This window comes from Gopherus flavomarginatus, chromosome 25 (genome assembly GCF_025201925.1).
Source record: "Gopherus flavomarginatus isolate rGopFla2 chromosome 25, rGopFla2.mat.asm, whole genome shotgun sequence".
In the NCBI taxonomy this organism is placed as follows: Eukaryota; Metazoa; Chordata; order Testudines; family Testudinidae; genus Gopherus; species Gopherus flavomarginatus.
The window spans coordinates 13,743,083-13,764,384 of NC_066641.1; the positions used below are offsets into that span (position 1 = coordinate 13,743,083).

Consider the following 21,302-nt stretch of genomic DNA (forward strand, 5'->3'; position numbering starts at 1 on the left):
AGATGGGCAGCTCTTATGGGACATCACAAGAGATGTTCCCTTTGATGTTCTACCTCTGACCACCTGCTGAGCTCCCCCAACTAGTCTGTCCCGGGAGGGGCCCAAGCCTGGGAACACAAGAGAAAGAAAACCCACCCTCAACCAGGGAAAGAAAGTTACAGGGAGAGGGACCAACATCTGTCCTAGAACCCATGGCTACAGGCACCAGGCACAGAGAAGCTTCCCTCGGTCTCCACCAGAGGATGGCAATGCTTCTGGGAAGAGTCCAGTCCTGCATATAGACAGTTTAAGACCTTTTTCCCCTTCCCTCCCTCCTTACTGCTGCTGTTACAGATTCAACACTTGGCTTAAGAAGGCTGCTAGTCACTATATCTACCACTGGTCACAGACTCTGGAAGGGCAGAACCATGGGTGCCGAACCCAATCAGAGCTGATGGTTAAGCTCGGTTAATACATAGGATGCTGCAGCTCAACGCCAGGTCTCGGAGTGGAAGAACTGCACGATTCCATACCAGAAGTCATGGCTTGAGGCCTGGCGCCTATGGTGCGCAGTCAGAGAGGACAGAGTTGCAGTGAGCTCTGTACTTGTGACCCGGGAACCAAGGAAGATGCTGGGAGACTATCCAGGAAGCCGAGATCATCTACTGGACTGTTCCACATCCTCAAAGGGGACAGCAGCAGCGTGGAATGAAAGTGGACTGTCACCTGGCTTGATCACCGGAAAGATTCAACAATCACACAAAATACCACCCTACTGAACTGGTTCAATGTAATCACTGCAGAGAAGCAGGGCCTAACCTGTGCCTTTTCAACTGCAAGTGTTTGGCTTGGTTACAAGGGCTACTGCTATGCTGACCATTAACCATCAATGATCACTAGCAATAGGGGAAAACCATGGAGATTCCAGACTGGCCAACTGCATGCGCATGTTAGGAGGACATGACACTAGATGTGAAAAGTTTAATAAGGGCACAAAAGTGTCAAAACAGAACCAAGTATAAGCTCAGGCCAGATGGTTTAGCCATCCACTCCCCCAGAGCAATGATTTTCTTAAAAAAGGTTTAATTATTTCCTACTACAATCCTGGAGTCAAGGAGTTAAGAATTCTGACAAGGAGCAGAGGAAGCCACAGCTGGAAAGAAAGAGACTAGAAGCCTATCTCCAAAGTTATTTGATCTGCATCCAGACAGCTTCATCTTTGCACAGATAACGCCTGACAAGGAAGTCTCCAATAAATATGCATCTATTTGCAGCTTGAATGCCTGCGTCTAGCCCTTTCTTTTTGCTCCCTGGGATAAACTTGCCCTTCTTTGTGTTGAGCAGGCAGCAGAATCTTTATTAGAGTTCCAGCTTTAAACTGATTTACCGTTGAGTGACCCCCAAAAAAGCAGCAGAGAAGCTGTAAATATTGTTGCATTAAAAAAAAAAACAACCAACCTATCCCCAGAGATGCTCAGCTCCTGGTTGTGACACTTGCAGTTGTCAGGCTCAAATCACTCAGAGCCAGCTTCACATGCGGGGGAGATGGGGGGAAAGCAGGACTGATGGGGAGGAGCTATGCATATCAAGGCACAACAAGAGGACACTGTGCCCCCATGCTGGAGTGCGTGACTGCATCCTACCCCACCTCCTTTCAAATCCCAGGCCAATGTTGAAAGCCAGAACTGCCAGCTCCAGTTAAAAGGATTTGAGACTAAGAACACAGGGCTTACCAGAGCACTATCTAACCACTAAAACAGGTTAATTGAAGCTCAGGGATATTACATTAACCTCTTGGACAACACAGCAAAACCTGCTAAGCATCCTCTCAGCTTGGAGGCTGAAGAGCCGCAGTGTTTAAGGGTTACACAGTCTAGTTACACTTAGAAATCTTACCTCGTGCTTAGAATTTTTAGAAGATTTCAAACTAAAGGTGTTGACACTGAGCATCCTAAAGCACTATGCTGCAGAGGCAGGCCAGTAACTTTAAACACACCTTTGAGTAAGATGGTGTTAAGATGGGGGAGTCCCCCAGTTTCCCCACACTTGGGAGTTTTCAGGGTTTCCTTTGCCATTCTACACAGAAAAACCCGAAGCGAGCTGAGCTGCTCTCCCCTACAGATGAGCAAGGTAGCGAGCAGCCTCAACTACCTAGTCTGCACACAAAAAGCAGCCCGGGAGAGAACAAAAGGTCAGAAGAGCTGTTGCTCTCCCCATTCAGGAATCGCATTGTTCAGAGCTCTGTGCAAGTGGGATGAGCCTGAGCGAATGTAATTAGTTACTTAGGCCTTTAAAAGAGGCATTTAAGGCAGTTTGACAAACATATGTAGCAAGAGGCACAGATTCTAAGGCAGGTGATCTCAAATCCTCCCACCAGGAAATTAGATAATACTTAAGGTACAACGAGGAGTCCTCATGGCACCTTAGAGACTAACAAATTTATTTGGGCATAAGCTTTCGTGGGCTACAGCCCACTTCATCAGATGCATGGAGTGAAAAATACAGGAGCAGGTATAAATACATGAAAGGATGGGGGTGCTTTACTGAGTGTGAGGTCAGTCTAAAGAGATACATTAACTAACAGCAGGATACCAAAGGAGGAAAAATAACTTTTGAAGTGGTAAGAGAGTGGCCCATTACAGACAGTTGACAAGAAGGTGTTAGTAACGGTAGGGAGAAATCAGTATTGGGGAAATTAAGTTTAGGTTTCGTAATGACCCAACCACTCCCAGTCTTTATTCAGGATTAATCTGATGGTATCCAGTTTGCAAATTAATTCCAGTTCTGCAGCTTCACGTTGGAGTCTGTTTTTGAAGTTTTTTTTGTTGAATTGCCACTTTGAGGTCTATTCTTCAGTGACCAGAGAGACTGATGTGTTCTCCTACTGGTTTTTGAATGTTAGGATTCCTGAAGTCAGATGTGTCCATTTATTGGCCATGTACATAGCAGAGGGGCATTGCTGGCACATGATGGCCTATATCACACTGGGAGGTGTGCAGGTGAACGAGCCCCGGATGGTGTGGCTGTCACCTGCACATCTACCAATGCGATATATGCTCATCCCCAAATAAATGTGTTGGTCTCTAAGGTGCCATAAGGACTCCTGTTCTTTTTGCGGATACAGACTAACACAGCTGCTGCTCTGACACTTAAGGTACAGAAAGCAGGGAAGAGAGAAAGAAGCTAGAGACAAGTGCTGGTCTCTAGAGCCCCCAGGAACAGTGCCACACCTAGGGGAAGGAGAAGGGCTTTTCCCTTCTCTCTCCATGTTCACGTCATAGCCCAAGTCCCAACCTGCAGAGGGTTGCACATGTCCAATTCACACTACACTTCCTGGAGGTGATCTGTAGGCCCCAGAGGTCAGAAGAGTCCATCACACCTCACTATCTCCTCCCCTCACACAACAGTGAAAGTATTAGACAAAAAACCAATTTCTTCTTAGTGCTGAGCCCTGATCCCAGCCTGTCTGTGACCTTACACACACACACACACACACACACACTGAATCCACTCCCATTTGGGGGAACCACCCACTCCACCCATCAATGTCATGGATTGACTCAGGGCAGTCCTGAATCCATGAGCCCCCCTCCAGCATTTCTGACTTTCATGTGGCCTGGCCTGGCATCCCCTTCCTCAGCCCACAGCAATGGGAGAGGTCTCCAGCAGGGCTTCTTTAGCATGGAAGATAGCAAAAAGGCCTATGCATTCACACACAGGGGGAGCAATCAAGATATCAGCCATAACAGGGGATTAAAAACAGGACATTTTGTCCTGCAATGAACACAACTTCCTGCTAACTCTGTGGCAAATAATCAGGGATACGATTTGGCACTGAAGGTATCCCAAAAGCGTGTAGAGCAACCCCACTGGAGCACCAGTCAAATCCTTTCTGTGAGGTACAGAAGCCAGGAAATCTTTAGGATCTCATGACAGCATTTGTGGCCCTGGAACAGCACTTAACACAATCTCTCCACACCCCTCAGAGGGAGGTAAGTGTCTATGGGATGTATATAGGTGCCTAAAGATGCAGACAAGTGCCTAGGTGCCCAGCTCCCATGGGTGTTATCCCACCACATGCCCAACTCCGGTGAGCTCTGATGGAATTTTCAGAAGTGCCCAGAGGCCTAAGTACTTTTATAACTCTGGCCCTAAAGCACTGTGTAAGTTAAGGTGATCTACAAGGTCTGAATGGAGCCCATATTGCTGGGGGGGGGGGGGGTCAAGAAGCATGCCCATGCCCTGTCCACACCTTCCTATGCCACCCTCTAAGGCAGAGATTGGGTAACTTCAGGAGTAGGTCAAAACTGCTTTTCCTCCTTTTTTTTTTTTTTTAAAAAAGCTGCAATATTTACAGCTAATGAAGCTCAGATAGAAAGCATGGCAAATGCAGTGTTCTATAAAAGACCAGTTGCTGAGGTTATGAAAGGGATACCTTCCCAGAAGGAGAAACAAGGATGGGACAGAGAGAAAGCAGCTTTTCAAGATTCCATCAGCATCAATGAAAAATAAAAGTATTACATATATAAAGAGTCAGACCTTCGATAGTTTAAACTATTTCAATGGAGGCTTTACAGGGAAGGAAAGTGGAGGAATTCAAAGGGAACGGAGGGATCTTTAATGAGGAGACTTGTGTGTTACAGGAGCAGTGATCTTTTAAAGGAAGCTGAAATAGCACAACGTGATTCACTCCCTCTCCCCACAACCCCCGCTCTGCTAGCTCTGTCCTGATCATCCACACAAACAAAGGAAATGAATTCCTCTGTTCTCCTGGCATGTTCATACTGTACTGGAACCTTCCCCCAGCTTCCCATGTCAGATAGATGAACAACGATCAACAGGCTCTTGGATAACGTCATTCTGAGTTGCGCAGAAAGAGGGGAAGGGGCCTTTGGAGACGGGTCAGCTGACTGGGGGAGGTTATTACAAAATGGTATTTTTTAAATGCCATCACTCGAAGGCAAAGGTCATTTCCAAGACTGTTGATAGAAGGCTACAACAAAGCAGCCTCCCTCATGCACACAGCGGTGTGCGCATTTCTCATGCATTCCTTCACACAAATCGCAGCTGACACCAAGAGCCACCCTCCAAACTGCGCCTTTCTCTGCAGTTACTTGTTTTGCTTGGTTGCAGCTCTCCATCCATGGAGCTCACAAGAACAGATGCAAGAGATGCGTGCATGCTTCAAACTCTGGAAGTGCCTTGGCTTCACCTAAGTTAATAGTTATTGATACCCCCCCCCCAAGTCTAGTCAAGGCTGTAATATTTCAGCACCTCCTGTCATATGATGACAAGGGATTATGTACAGGCGAGTCTCATCTTACACGCATTTAACATACGCAAACTCAGCTTTGCGTGGTCGGCAAAAGAGAGAAACAACAATTTCAATACTGTACCTGTAGTGCAGGCGATTCCGCCCACCATTACACTCAACGTAACTTTGACTATACGCGATTTTCGCTTTACGCACTGACAGCGGAATGTCACCCCAGTATAAGATGAGACACGGCTGTATGAATAGCTTCCACAACTCTCCCTTTATAAGAATATGCAGGGCTGGTCATCACAAGCATCTTCCCCCAGCAAGTGGAGTATACAACCCTCCTGAAAGCTGTTTGAGACACACATCTCCTTTAGGTCTTTTGCTGACGTTTGGTTATTGTAGGTACACAGCAAACGACGAGCTGAAATGGCCAATCGTTGGGCCACCACTGCGGTAGCTGTCTGCATGTTTTCCTTACCTCTTGCAACTTGCTCTGCTTTCTGCCACACTGAAGCAAAAGCCCCACACAAGGGAAGGGCAGGGAGCTAGCATCTGCCAGACAGCATGCAGCTCAGCGCATTATCTCACTGCCATATGTACACGTGGGCACGCTCAACACAAGAAGCCGATCGGCCTGTTCTATTGTGTCTCATGCTGATGATATTTTCCATTGGATTAAGCCTCGGAAGCAGTGAGTAACTCAGCCATGAAGAGACATTTCAGAGATGCCAAAGCCAGAAGGACCATTAAATGATCCAAGACTGAGGGCTCGTTTTTCAGAGGACGTTGTATTTCCTCCAGTTACTGAGCACAATAACGTGTTCATTTGTGTTTGGCTAAAGCGTTTTCTAGAAAGGCATCCAGAGATTAAGAACCCAGCACTGCCCTTGGCCGTTTGTTCCAATGGTTAATCAATCACCTGCACTGAAAAATTTGTGCCCAATTTCTAGCCGATTTCAACTTCCAGTCATCAGTTCTCGTTCTACCTTTCTTCGCTAGATTAGAGACCCCATTACTACCTGGTGTTCTCTCCCCATGAAGGCACTTCTATTAATCTAAATCACCTTTTTGATCAGCTAAGCGGATTGAGCTCTTCAGGTCTCACTGGAAGGCATTTTCTCTAGGCCTCAAATAATTTTTGTGGCTCTTTTCAGCAGCCTCTCCATCCTCATCCTATAAAACATGGACACAGAACTGGACGCAATATTCCAGTAGCGGTCTCACCAATGCCATAGGCAGTGGTAAAAGTCACCTCTCTGACCCTATGTGCTACTCCCCCGGTTTATCTGCAAATGGAGAGTGAGGGAGCCACACAGGAATAAGGTGCGATGCCCAGATACGTGCAGCGCTGTAATGATGGAACACCCTCACATGGTCCTTCCTTGAGTGGCTGAGAAACTCCATTTTACATCTCCTCTCCCTGCTCCACCCCAGCTGGGGGAGGGTGGAGTGTTATGCATGTTCTTTCCTGCCCCCACTGCTTGGAAGGCAGGGACTCCTGGTAACACTGGGTGGGGCACGGTTGCTAACATGGTTGATCTACACACTCAGCAGCATCTCCTGTGCAAGAGGGAAAGTGCTCCTGCAATCACAGCTGACTGGGGCACCAGTCAAACCAGGCCTCTTGGCCTGCATGCAACTTGTGCTAAGTACTGCTGTACCAGGGGACAACAGACAATCATGATTAATGCCAACTCCTATGTGGCACTCATGCAGGTCAGCTACAGTCATCCCCAATACTGCATCAGGGCAATCTTTAGACCAATCAGCAGGCCTTTGCCCACGGGGAGCTGGTTAGAACCCAGCCTGCTAACCTGATTCCACTCTACCCTGTGAGCAGAACGAAATGCGAGTTCTTTTCCCAGTGGGAAGGCTGAAGGAATCTTTAGCAATTTTACAGAGCACCAAGGTGACTGGCACACCAGAAGCACACACGTTCTCTGAGAACACCATACACAGAACCCTCCCACACCCTTCTGTTAGCTACTTACCAACCATTTGGCTGAAAGAGGTCACTGCAGAAGTTTCCACTTTTGAATCATAACTATTCCACTGCTCTTGCAGGCCAAACCTGTCGCACCCCAGGGGCTCTCGTAAGCTTTGGTAATATATTTTTGCTTTTAGATGTGTAAAGGAAAGGAAGCCACTCCCCTTCCCTCTATTTTCCTCCAGCCCACACTCTCTCTTCCCAGGTTAAGAACCATGGTGCCACCTCATTACTGCATCTTCACTTTGGCAGCAGCATCACCCTCCCCAAGGTTAAGAGTCAACAGGGACTAGTCTCATTTGTTTTAATTGTGCATGCATGCCCCATTATTAAGAGCAAACTCCAAAGGCTCTGGTAATTACCACATCACAATAACTAGAGGCAAAATTACATTAAACGTGTATGCTTCTGTGTTAAGCCCTTTCCCCACCCCCTGACCTGCTTTCCCATTAACAAGATGTTTGGGAAAGAAATCGGTTTATATTAACAAAGCTGGAGAGAATCCCTGGGACGCAAACCAGCTCTTCCAAGCCAGTCAGCTGTGCTTGGGGACTTCCCAACATCCCTGAAAACAAATATGGGGCCCAACCTTCAGCATTTTAGCGGAGAGACTAGTTAGGCATAGAGCAGCACCGCCTGAATCCTGGGAGCAGACATGACACCTCACGAGGAAAAGCACCACGTCTTCCTTACATCATGGTGCAATGTTCGAGGCTGTCCCCACCTCAGCTGTCTACGTAAGACACTTGCAACACTCACCTGCCTCAGTTACAAGGAGTTCTGGTGATGCACACCACAGCTTCTGCTGCACAAGAACAGAAGAACCACGTTTGTGCCTCCACACCTACTATGCTGCTAGAAGTGCTGTACCGGTGCTTTCTGGGAAAGTGTGGCCGCTCAATAGTGCCTCAGTACGTGTCGAATGCCCAGCAGGACACAGAGCTGCCCCATGTGTTGCTGGCATCATGCCCTGTCCTGCCACAGACAGCTGGCAAGAGTATCGGCCAAAGCAGTAACCCAAGCACAAGGAGGGAGGGGCCATCCATCTACACAGCGGTGGAAAGAAGCAAGCCAGACCAGCTGTAGAAAGACAACCATGCGCCAGATTAGGCCACCACCTCCTAGTCTCGAGGTGGGCAGGGACACAGCTGGATTTAAAGCCAGACACGCTCAATTACAAGCCCAGCTGAAAGCTGTAGTGGGGACAGGATCTAAGTATCAGAAATGCTGCCTCCACTAGAACCCCCATACAAACATGTTCTAGATACATCAAAGTCTGGAGATCTGCAGAACTGTTCTATGGAAACACCAAAAGATGCTAAGATCAGAACCCCAGTGTGCTAGGTGCTGCACAGACAAAGAATAGAGTCCCAGCCCCAAGGAACAGAAATAGATAGAGGAGAGATCTACCCCATTGCAGTGTCAGGGAACAGACAGAGATTAAGCAATTTGCCCAAGCACATATAGGGAGGGTTTGGCAGAGGCAGTAAATGAAATCAGAGCTCTGGAGTCCCAGTCCAGACCCTTAACCACAAGCCCATCTTCCTTCTCCGCAGAGCAGCACAGAAAGGCAGGGGGTAGATATTTAATAGCACAAGGCAATGGTTGAAACGAAAACAGAAGAGGTTAGTGGTATACAGAAACATAACATGGCTAGGATTCATTCAAACACATACCGAAGGGGCAAGTTTTAGGCAGGGGCTTAAAACAAAGGCAATTAAAAATAAAGATGCCACTAACGAAACGTGTTCCTGTCCACCCCTCAGTCGCCTAGCGTGCAAGTGCTCCCCATCCCCCCAAGATGTGGCAGACGGCTCTTTAGGGCAGGGGTCGTCTCTTCCTCTATTTGCACGGAGCACCATAAGGCTGTATCCCCCAGGGATTACCCCTAGATTCACAATAGACCCAGCATTTCCCACGGCCTCCTCGAAGCCACACTCAGCGCTGCTCCTTGTGTAGGATCGGAAGAGCCATCTGTGCTCCTCGACAGGAAAGGCATTTGATTTTAAAATTTAATAGCAACCCTTTCTGCATACAAGGATGTTCTCTCGTTGGCAGGAGAAGCTGAGGCTTCTCATAGGGACGCACCTTCTGGTGCAGGAAATCACTATTGGTGCTACAGCATGAGGCTCCGCTTCCTTCTCACCATTCACATTTCCTGGAAAAAAAAATCAGCGGTAGCTACACTCAGCTGTCACCAGTGAGTTTTATCAGAAGGAAACAAGCAACAGCACTTGGCTCAGAGCTTGATACCACGCCAACAGACTCTCTACAAACCTGGGATGGGCGCCTTGGAGAGTACATTTCTCTACGTCATTAAGGTCACAAGGCTGAATCTTAGTAGGTCTCAGCTGACATTAACAGAGGTGCAGTTGCCCTACACGGTGACAAAACATTCTCCCTCTGCGGTCCAGCAAGGACACCTGGCCATCACCTCTCTCAGGCAGAGACCTTTGTCTCTCTCACTGCTGACCAGAGGTTTCTCCTGGCTGTACAGTTTCCCACCAACACTGATATCCCCAGCAAGCCAGACTGTCTAACCAGGCCAGCATCTGCACTTTGTTTACTATTCGCAGGCTCTGAACAGCTTAATTTCCCACAGCTGTGAGTTACCACACAGCTGTATGCAAGCACATTTATTCTTAAGGTGAAAACTTCAGCAAAACACATCAAACCCAATAAAAGAATCTACAGACATGCTAATAAACGTACCAGAGGTCACCCCACAACTCTGCAGGGGCTCTGGTAAAGGCCAGTCTTTCAAACCCCACCAAAGGGTTCTTCTGTGCTTACAAGCTCAGAACTGCTTTAGCTCAGAAGCAGCACCCCCACGCAGGCGTTAAGCTTTCCGCTACACAGCCTGAGCCTTTGAGCTTCAGATGCCAAAAAACAGGTAATCAATAGACACTGGCCCCTTCCTCAGAGGGGAGCTTCAAAAGGCTGGGTTTGTGCATAAATGAGGGGGGGGGGGGATTTCATTCACCTCCCCCTAGACATTTCCCAGTAAATCCATTTCACATATATTGTCCCCGAAGATCATTCTGGTCTGCACATTGTTCGCTACAGTCCTTTCACCAACCAGGCCCCCCAATAATACAAAACCTTCGCATTTAATACAAAGATATTTAAACTAATTCAATAAGGCTTTTCAAGAATATTGCAGAGAACTGCCACAACTGTCACACTTTCATTTAAGGAAACCAACATCAAGTGTCAGGAACAGAAACCCTATATGCGCCGATTCTCTCATTAATGACAGTTTGTTCTTGTTGGAAATATCAGTGGGACAGATGAGAGAACTTGCCATTTGCCCGTGAATAGGAGATTCTGGCATGCTTGCTTGAGCTGCCCATGACTCCAGAACAATACAATTAATCACAATAACTCCATCTGGAGAAGACAGATTTTATTACTTTTAAAAAGCTACAAACAAATAGCTCCCTAAGAACACAATAATTGCAGGCTTTAAATTTAGGTTTTGAGGCACTCGTGTGCTATTTCCAGCTTGGATAATGGCAAGAAAAACACAGTATTTCTGCAGCACAGTCCCCATTTTACAGCCAAGAAAAGAATTCAAGAAGGGAAAACAAAAGAATTTGGGGGCTGTTTCATTTCTACATGCAATCCACATTACATCTGCAGAGTTCAGATGTTTCATAAGAAATTATAACCAACACCAGTCAGCGCCCAGCCTGTCCAAGCAAGTTAATGGTTTGCCACTAGTGCCCCGCCTGCATGTCAGAGTGATTACTAGGACGTTATTTAAAGTGGCCAAAGGTCTTTTTACCACCAGCTAAGCAAACGCACTTCATGCAGTGATATGGCTAAGTAACTCAATGCCACAAAGCAACAGTCTGTCCAAATGCAGCATGGCTCCACATTCCCGATATAGCAGCCGCAGACAGATGCGACACCCGCAGAAAACTATACAGCTGCCCCCTTCTTACACCACAAGTTTGCTAGCAAAAGGATGCAACTGACATATGTGGATCCTAATTAGGAATTTTAGCTTTTTCCAAAACCAAATGAGCCTTCAAAGAATTCACAACAGCCACACTCATCTGTTAACAAGTCTCATCTGTCTTCAGTGCACTGGAAAAAAACTTGAGCAGAGTTCACCCTTTCCAATTTCATCGTGTAGCTGGAGAGAGAATTATCTTTCTGGAACTGGAAGTGGTCTCCCACCCCTGCCAAGGTCTGCTGCAGAACAGTAGCAATATTTTTCATCGAGAGCGCTCAAGGCGCTTCACAAGGAGAAGGCAAAGTTGGGAAACTGAGGCAGAACTGAAGCAACTCGCCAATGGTCACAGCAGACACAAAAGATTCTAGTTTCAGCTTCTAGACCAGTATTCTCCCTCCCCACTGACAGCGCCATGCTGCCACAACATCCCAGGCCTGGTGTGAAGTATGGCTGCTGTTTTTATTTATTTTTACAGCTGTTCATGAATAGTGGCTTTGGTCAGCCGGGTGCAGAATATTCAAGAAAACATTTAGCAACCCAGATCACTTTCATCTGGCTGTCCCATTCTGCCTCAGGAGCGGGCACAAACCTGGCTCTCCCATTCTGCCTCAGGAGCGGGCACAAACCTGGCTCTCCCATTCTGCCTCAGGAGCGGGCACAAACCTGGCTCTCCCATTCTGCCTCAGGAGCGGGCACAAACCAGTCTCTCACTCAATATGCTGAAAAGAACCTTGAGACACATTTGGTTTAAGTACCGAGAAGCCAAAACTCTCAGTGCACTGGAGCTAATGACGCAAACGCATCTGTAGACAACAGCATCTGTATTAAGAGTTTCAGATTGAATGCCCCACCCCCTGCCCTTTCTGTAGAAATGATTTCAGAATAAAGTGACTGAAGCATTATGAGATGCCTGAAGGCCTGACAGAATCTGCAGAAAAACTAATCTGGGATGGCAGATTTAGAGAGATATTTCAAACCTCCATCTAATTAGAAACATCTTTGTGTCTGACAACTGTTTCCCCAGCATAGCTGGTTATGAAATATACATTATTCCTACACAAGAGAAGTGGGAGGTCTGTTTGTCAAAGATTTCAGACAAGAGCACAGCAATATTCCTAGGCTGCGTATTAAACTTCAAAGCTAGAACTGCAGTTGTCACTTACGTGTTTGTTTCAAAAGAGGTCTAAGTGCCGAAAAGAAAATTCCTGCTTTGCAGACGCAAATGTGTTTTATTCTGTAAACATCTGTAGTACCAGTATGGTTCAGTGCGGAGCACTAGATCATCCTAGGACAAAATCATGGATTCAGTTTCAACCAAGGCTATTTATGCAGCACCACTAATGCTTTACAGATTGGTCATTGGTGATCCCTGTCCCAGAGATCTTCAGATACTAAGGTGACGGGCATGAGGCAAAAACCTAGACCGTGGAGAAAGAACTTACAACAGAAAATCAGATCTCTGGTCTTTCTGAAACAGCTCTGCAAGTTAGAAGATACATTAGGAGCACTCTCCAAGGAGAGAGGCTGATAACCCCCTCCCCCCCCCCATCACCCAGCTAATGCTGTTCCTTCACTAAATGGGTCCTAATGCTCTTGTCTACTACGCACTTAGTGCCTGCGCTTCCCATCCACAGATCCCAGAGCACTTTGGGAAGGCGGGTCCGTGTCTCCCCAAAGCCACACAACAAGCGCGTGAGAGAGTGGAGAAGAGAAGTCCAACAACTTTGTGTTTCATCATGTACGACTCCTGACTACCTGCACCCTTCACTACCACAGCTTATGTCTTATTGCAAAGCACTTTCAGGTACTCTGAGAATGAGAAGGATCATACAAAACCTAATTCTATTCCAGCTACCAGCTTACGTGCCTAACCTGAAACATTTCCCCAGCACTTTCAGATTCCAAAATTAATGTGACATTCAACTGACGTTTGACAAGCTAATTAGACCAGGCAAGCTTATGCCTGAAAACATTTACATCTTTAGATGAGATCAGTAAAACAGTCAGAGCCAGGACTTGCAGCTACCTGCTATGTGCTTTTTGGTTATACGCTACACCAGGGTCAGGAAGGAGCAATCGCTGCAGCGAAGCAGGGCAGACTTCTTTTTTAATTTGTCAGTGAAGAAAGCACCTCCCTTTGTGAGAGCACAAACAGTTTCTACAGAATTCCTCTCAGCCACTACTGTCAAGAACCAGCAAAGAAACCCAGTCTAGCCAAGCCAGATCTTCGCTATTCGCCAGGGAAGCTTCCCCGCTAGGGCTTACCACAACCAGCTAACGTGTTAAACTATGACCTTGCCTTGTCCACACTGGGATTTCACACGTGTTTGATGATATGTTAGGTAACATGTTAAAACACTCGCTTTTCTCCTAGTGTGGACATTGCTTAAAGGAGCAACAAGCAACTCATCCCCTCTTCACAGCAGCCCTGCCACACTGGTTTTACTCCACAGCCCCAGGGTTCCAAGCTCCTGAAATATTTTGCACTTGGTTTTGGCAACTGCCGCTGTGCAAACGGCGCACACACTTTTAAAGCTGCTTCCATCAGGTTTTGAGGATTCCTTTGCCAGTTTTTCTACATGCAGATACAATACTCCTGCTACCCCACATGATCATCAACTCCAACTGCTCCTCCGAACCACCTGCTATGTGTGTCATGCTGGATGGGGGAAGTGACAGCTAGGAACTTGGCGAAGAACTACTGGCCCCATGAAACTACAGAAGGGCTGCCAGTGTTCTGAAACAGCCTCAATTCTCAGACATGAAGGTGGGAGTCAAAGGTCTCTAATCAGATCCATAATGAGCGCACCTGGACTAACGGTGAAAAGCAGCGCAGCCTTGTGGATCAGGCACTAGACTGGGAGTCCGAAGAAAAATTCTGTTTCCAATCCTGCCACCTCTTGGGCACCGCACATCACTCTGCTTTGGGCTTGTCTTGGGGAAGAAAGTTGCACTAGATTAACGTAAGGGAGCGGGGGAGTTAAGTTGTGTTACACCACCACTAACCCCTGTGTGGACACGCCTGGTTTAAGAGTGACTTCTTTTGGTTTGGCTGACATCAATCGGGAATAGATTGAAGTGCAACAGAAACAAACTGATGCAAACAACTGTGTGGACACTTAAATCTGTGCAACTTTTTTTTTAAATGTAGAAAAGACATCGGTTTCCCTATCCCTACAGGGGGATGCCTTCCTTTGCGGAGTACTTTAAGAGCTCTGATAAATGGGCTAGGGAAGACCCAAGTATTTCTGAAACCGATCCAGAGCTGAAGTGTCATCAAAAGCCAAATCCTACACTGCGCAAAAACAACACAGGCTTAGAGATAAACTACAGAAGCAACAGGACCAAACTCAAAGTTGGAAAAGCCTCACAATCATTAAAACCTTGCTGACCCCAGCTCCTGAACCTGATCATGGATTTGTGGGGGGGAGCCAGCTAACGCAATTAGGACTGTACTGAGCATTACCAAGGATAAATACTGCCTGGGATTAGAGGGGAAGCTGTTCAAGGTCTGCAACTCTAAGGAAGGAGACTCAGCTTCAGAGGCAGTAGACGCAACTGACCTTCCCAACTGGAAGCTGAGCACTGGGGAAGCTGTAACATGAGACACAGCTATAACCTCTCAACTGTGTGGAGTGGCCATGGATTTGGGAGGTGTTCAACCCACTCCAAGCGTTCCCCCAAAAGATGCTTTTTTGCGCCCGGAAATGCAGCTCTGCACCAGCAGGGTTGGTCATGCCCAAGTCACGATTTAAGCAACACAGCGATGCTATAAATGGGTTTCCGCTCCCCCCAGTTCTGAAGGAAGTGGCCTTTTTCCTCAGGTGTGCAGGATTGCTTCTTCGAGACCGGCCTGGGGTTGCTTTAGTGGACTTACGGCACAAGTTACTTTGGAGAGGTGTCGTCACGTTTAATAGGTCTGTTTTAAAATCCTTTTACCACTACCCAGCGGGGAGGGGACGACACAGAGAAATGCAACTGCAACTCTTAAAACTCTCCCCACTTCACCACTGGCGTGCTCCAGGTCTGCAGTGACACTGGGAGCTTTCAATACCCTGTTCTCATGAGCAGGCAGAGGGTGTCTGTTCTTCCTGACACCCGTTATCCATGGCACCAACCTCCCCCCTCAGCAAGTTGCTCCGTTAAGTTTTCAATAGCCGCGCAGCCCTCCTTCTGGAGGACTGCTGGTGGAAAGCACAGAGAGGTTAAGCACTGGCCTCTATGGAGCCCCTGGAAGCCATCGAGTCTGAGTCAGCAGACTTGGGCTAGCAGGGCTCTCACCAGCACACTGAAAACACCAGTGGAGAAAGAATTTTGAAGTTGCAGCTCAGGCTGGAGCCTGGGCTCTGAAGCTAGGGAAGGGGGTGGGCTTCAGAGCCTGAACTGCAATTTCAAAGCACTGTCTACACAGCTATTCTTGGAGCGCTAGCACGAGGCCCACTAGCTCAAGTCCATCCTGTCCCAGTCCCCCCCTCCCCCGGGCTGGGAGGCTCACTGCAAGGGCTGTGTAGACATACTCCGAGTTTATTTTGATAGCCCTGTTTGAAAGAAACAGACTGGGGGAGGATACGCCCATCACTCATGGGTCTGTGAGACAATAGAAGATAAAATTCTATTGTTCTAAAGTGGCCGCTGCGCAGTGGCTGTTTTGCAGAGACTCTCTGGCAAGCCTTAGAGGGGGAGGTTACTACATGCCATAAGTCAACTTGCTTTTTTAAACTTAGTTTCCCCCAAAATGGCCCAAGCAATTTGCTCACAGCCACCTAAAAAACGTAAGACAATTGTGAAGTTGCAAAGCACAAAAAAAAGCCATTTTAAACAACAAGGTTTTGCATTCCTATAGCTTAATGGCCAAACCCACTGAAACCAAATTTGCAGCACAATGGGTATTTCCATGACATTTTAAGGAACCCTTCCAAGCTGATAAATAGTTACAGATTTAGGATGTACAAAGACAGTTTAAATGAGTATTCTGTACTTTTATAGCCCACTTCAATAAACATTAACAAAGGACATGAAAATGGACCTTTAAACCTCTCCAAATTCATTATTGAAGAATGAACGGATCTACTGGAGTCTTCTGCCTCTGCTATAAACAGCTGGGACCCCCACAGCGTGCCACCTCCATTTAGGAACACAGCTGGAAACCAAAGGCTCCATCCAATCACTGAGGAGAAGAAGATTGTTGTTTTTAAATCCCCCTGGAAATTCTCACATCGCTTCACAGGCACGGGAACAGAGAACTAGAGATTCTCCAATCCCAAGGGCAAGTGAGAGTGCCCAGATGACTACCTGATGAAATACTGGAGTAAAGAAGTGCTAACACCAACACTCAAAGGGCAGATGTGGAGAAATAAAGGCTGGACAGCAGGACTACTGGAGACAGACAGACAGACTTCTTTTTTTTGGTTCATTACAGCAGAGTCAGACTATAACAAGGCCACTTTATGCCCTCAGAGTTACCGTCTCCAATGGTAGAAGAACCAAACAGCATCATTGCTGGGTTCTGAACTTCACCTCCAAGCTGGGACGTGGGGCTTTCACTAGCCGGTGGAAGGACCGTGCGTGCTATGGGTTCACTACTCTAGGAGAACAAGTAGCACAAATACCAGAGAAGCAGGGTGCCAGTTGTGCCAAGGTGCAGTGGTGGGTTTGCTGGATCTACAACCGGCTATTAACACTGCAATGCAGGAATTAGCTACAAGTAGCAGCACTATGGAGTCTTCATAGCTTAAGCAAAGGTTTTGTTTCAAGAAGAGCTTATGTCACATGCACATGGACAAAACCACTTCAGCTTTAGCATCAATGCCTCTAGAGAGGCAGTGCCCCTAGGAGGGGAAGGATTTCAGAGAAAGATGGTGCAGAGAAATACCGACCAGCTTCATTCAACTGCATGTGGAAGGGATCCAGTGTTGGCAGGGGACGGAAAAGTCAATGCTCGGCACAAAGCCCACCTAGGTGCAGAGATCCACCTGTTACAGCAGCTGGCAGGAGAGAACCTTTGTTTTGTAGTTAGAGAGGCAGGAGAAATGAGGGTCAGATTTGACCTGCTACAGGTCCAAGTATTTGAATAGGAAAGGGTCACGCGTTGCCCAGAGAGCCTGCTACTGCTTGGGGCACACACCATAGGAACTCAAGGGCTCACGGGCAGCTGTAGCTACTACCGGGTGTCGGGGGAACTCCAGTTTGCAAACAAGTGCCTGCTTGTGGGACTTTCAAGGGGATTCCAGTACAGAAGAACACATGTTAGTAGGATCATGCCCCTAACATCTCCTTCCAGCTTCTCCTTAGTCCCTCTGCTCTTCTCTAACCTCGCCTGCCCCAGTACTGGTGCGCCTGCGGACAAGACACAGTGGTTTGATGAAGCTCTTACCGTGCTCCAGAAAAGCCGGCTGAGCATCAGTATCCCCATTTTGCAGATGGGGTAACAGACACAGGCGAACAAAAAACGAGGAGTCCTTGTGGCACCTTAGAGACTAACATTTATTTGGGCATAAGCTTGCGTGGGCTAGAGCCCACTTCATCAGATGCCTGGAGTGACTCACTCAAGGCCACACAGAGAGAGTCTATATTAGAACTGAGAACAGAACCCAGGAGTCACTACCCTGCCCTCTGGAGCTCACTAGTTCCCTGCAAGGACATGTCTACTTTAATCAGGCGCACAAGCAGGTGCAGCGTGGGCAAGACACATAACCTGCTACTTCACATTTCAAACTGACATGCCTTGCTTTCTAACTGGGACTGGCACAGCCAGAGTTGTTAACGCTCGACTTGAAAGTCGCCCTGAATGCACTAACACCCGACCCGGGAGCTCAGAGTGCTCACTGACGTCACCCCCAACATATTTTTAGAGACCTATGGAGCTAACACACAAGGGGGCACTTTGTTTCCCAGGCAGAGATCAGAATGACTCATTTCAGAAGGTTCCCAAGACACAGCCCCAGCAACTGAACACACTTAAGTGCCTCCCCTCCTCTTTCAAAACTCTCATAATGCTGTCATCCACCCCGGTGAAGGAATATGCTGTTCTGCCTGCTGGGAATACACCCCAGGTGAACACCGCCCTCCCTGAGAATTCAGAACGTGGACACTGAGATCCTGGAAATAAACAGCACATTGTCAACATTGCCAGGCTTCATACTGAGCATATGTATTGGCCTGGAAGAAAAGGGCGTCTTAAATACTCTGCAGAACACTGGGACACTGGCTGATTTCAGAGCATTTGGTATTATTGTGAAAAGTTGTTTTTATTTCTTTTGCTCTTCCTAAACTTTTAATTTCTACCCAAGAAAACCACAAGCACAAGAAGTCTCATCTTTCACATGCGTCTTGTATTTTCTGCAGTTCGGGTCTAAGCAGGCTTTGCTATAATGTTCTCTGAGAATAGAGGGTTTAAATCAACGGTACAGCATCACACCCACTTCAAGATTCCCACCAGCCACTTTTTCCATGCCTGATACTCGCTCAGTTTTCCGCACTGGGGTGAACATCAGCCCAGGATGGAAAGTGCAGAGACACAATGCTGTGTGTTCAGTTACTTCACACCAACAGAACAGTCTGAGGCCAGGTGTGGTGTGAAAAATCCACTCCCCTGAGAAATGCAGGTAAACCAGCCTAACCCCTCATGTAGACAACCACCTAGCCCACCACCCCCAGGGGTGGATTAACTACATGGATGGGAGAACCCCTCCTGTGAGTCCTCACGCTGAGGAACTATAGCAGCACAACTGTAGCATTTCAAGAGCAGACAAGGCCTCAGACTTTTACAAAGCACAATCAGGTCTATATTCTGTTGTTATGGACAGCACCAAGCACACTGCAGGGACTCCCCTTCATGCAGCCCTCACTGTATTTACATATAGTTAAATATGCACCCTCCCTGCTGAAAGCAAAGTACATCAGGGCGTTTACACATACATGTTCACACTGATTTTATAGCAGCAATTTTCTACTGAGATTCTCTTTTCAGGTTCCTTATACAAGAGCTTTTTTCCCCCAGGCAACTCCCAGCAACACTTTGGTACTGTCCTTTCATCTTAGCTAAATGATTAGCTTAATTAATTAGGTTTGCAGCAAATGCAATTAGAACACCCTCTCCTCTACCAGTGCCAGGGTTCCCCCAAAGCATGACAGACTGAACATGCTTCTAATTTTACCCCATGGATTCCTTCCTTTTGCAGACTGGCATCCTCCATTTTTACCTTCAACTCAGATCTGAGGACTGGGTGTATTCCTTCACTCTTTATCCTCACACTCAAAGTTCTGCGTACTTCCATACTCAACTACTAACTCCAAGGACAGTTCCCGGCGATAAGATGAGAACACACAAGATTTTGGGCTCTAAAGTTACTTCACCTCAACATGCTGCAGAGTGTAACAAACAGGCTCAAGCTCTTATAAATAGGGCCCTACCAAATTCATAGCTGTGAAAAATGTGTCAGACCATGAAATCTGGTCTCCCCTGTGAAACCTGGCCTGGGGATGGGGGGGAAGGGGAAGACAGTTACTGTATTTCTTTACTTCTGCCTTCAGAACTGGGCTTCCAGCCAGAAGCTGTCACTGTCTGGCCACCCAGCTCTGAAGGCAGCACAGAAGTAAGGGTGACAATATTGCAACCTCCCTCCCTTAATAGCCTTGTGACCTCCTTTTGGGTTGGGACCCCCAGTTTGAGAAACGCTGCCTTAAAGGGCTTTACATGTTTATACTTTTTTAAAACAGCCATGCTTTGTGACAACACCATGAAATGTAAGATTGAAATCTCTGAAACCATGGATTTTAAAACTGACCGTGAAATTTACCAAAATGGACAGTGAATTTGGTAAGAACCTATTAATAAGGGCTCAAACTCAGCTGTGAAGGGTGTGACAAAGGCTGTGCAATCACCATGCGCTCTAAAAACCAACACGGGACACCAAGGGTGTGTGCACACCAAGGAGATTAGACCAGCATAGCTATGGCAGCATAGCCCTGCAGTGTAGACACAGCCTTCTTGAAGGAGTTTTGCTGTCAGTGGAGGACCACCTCCTCCCAGAACTATTTCCATCCACATAGCTGTACAGTATCTACACTGGGGTGTGGTTTTTTCAGGTCCCAACCTGCCTAGATATGGCAATAGATTTTTCAAGCATAGGCCAAACCTACGTTGCCAACTGCATGGCAAACAATTTTAACCTGCAATCTAGATGTCAACTTGCTTGCAAATCAAGTCTCTACCACTACAAGCCATGTGACTGCAGGGACTTCAATCAGGCAATTTAATTAGAAAGAGTCAACACTGTTCACTTGTACAGGATCTTCCTTTCAAAGATCTCAAAGTGTTGGGAGCTGAATGCCCAAATCCTGCCTGCACCAATTACTGTGTTTGCAAGAAACAACACATCAGTCACAGAATCACTGCATGCTAAGTAAGAAAGCATGTTGTGATCATTTTATAACAAATACATGAACAGGATTACAGCAACCTCAGAAAATGAATATGTCAAACACTTATAAGCAGCCACTGCAACTTCACCCTGAAAGCTGGTTGCATGTTGATCCACACGACTGTCAATTATACAGAGGGATGATTTTAAGTGCATGTTGGCCATGCCTCAGAAAGAAATTGCCATCTGATGTTAGCATATGGAGCGCTGAGTGAACACTATCACAGCCTCCCTCCCGTAACAATTAGGGGAGCAGTGACTGTACTCTCACCCAAAGGCCAGGCAAGGAGACAATTTGTGAACTTGCTCCCAGGGAATCAACAGCCACAGCAAGACCCAAGCACGAGAGCACGAAACCCCCATTATGAGCTCTAAAAAAAAGTCTAATTTCAAGGACCGGTTGAAGTGGCTTCGCAGAACATCTTGCTCAGTGATTTTTGTAATTTGCCACTCAAGAGGAGAGCAAGCTGCATTGCTGCTCCAAGATTTCCTGAATTATAAGACAGCTAATTAAGCCTGAACACCCAAGACAGCTCCAGTTAACCCCACTTGTCTTCGCCCTTCCGCTTTAACGCCCAGAGCAGCTGTCCGGAGCCAGGGCACAGGGCTGGGCAGATGAAAGGCTCCAGATTCCACCAGGATCCAATTTCTCCTTGAAAACCAGCTCCCCCCTGCAGCTCACCCTTATGT

General features: G+C 47.1%; 1 protein-coding gene across 1 annotated transcript in view; it reads right to left on the reverse strand.

Moving 5' to 3' along the window:
• Positions 1-21,302, reverse strand: part of JUP (junction plakoglobin) — a 49,991-nt gene that overhangs the window by 28,199 nt on the left and 490 nt on the right. The window lies entirely within an intron of this gene.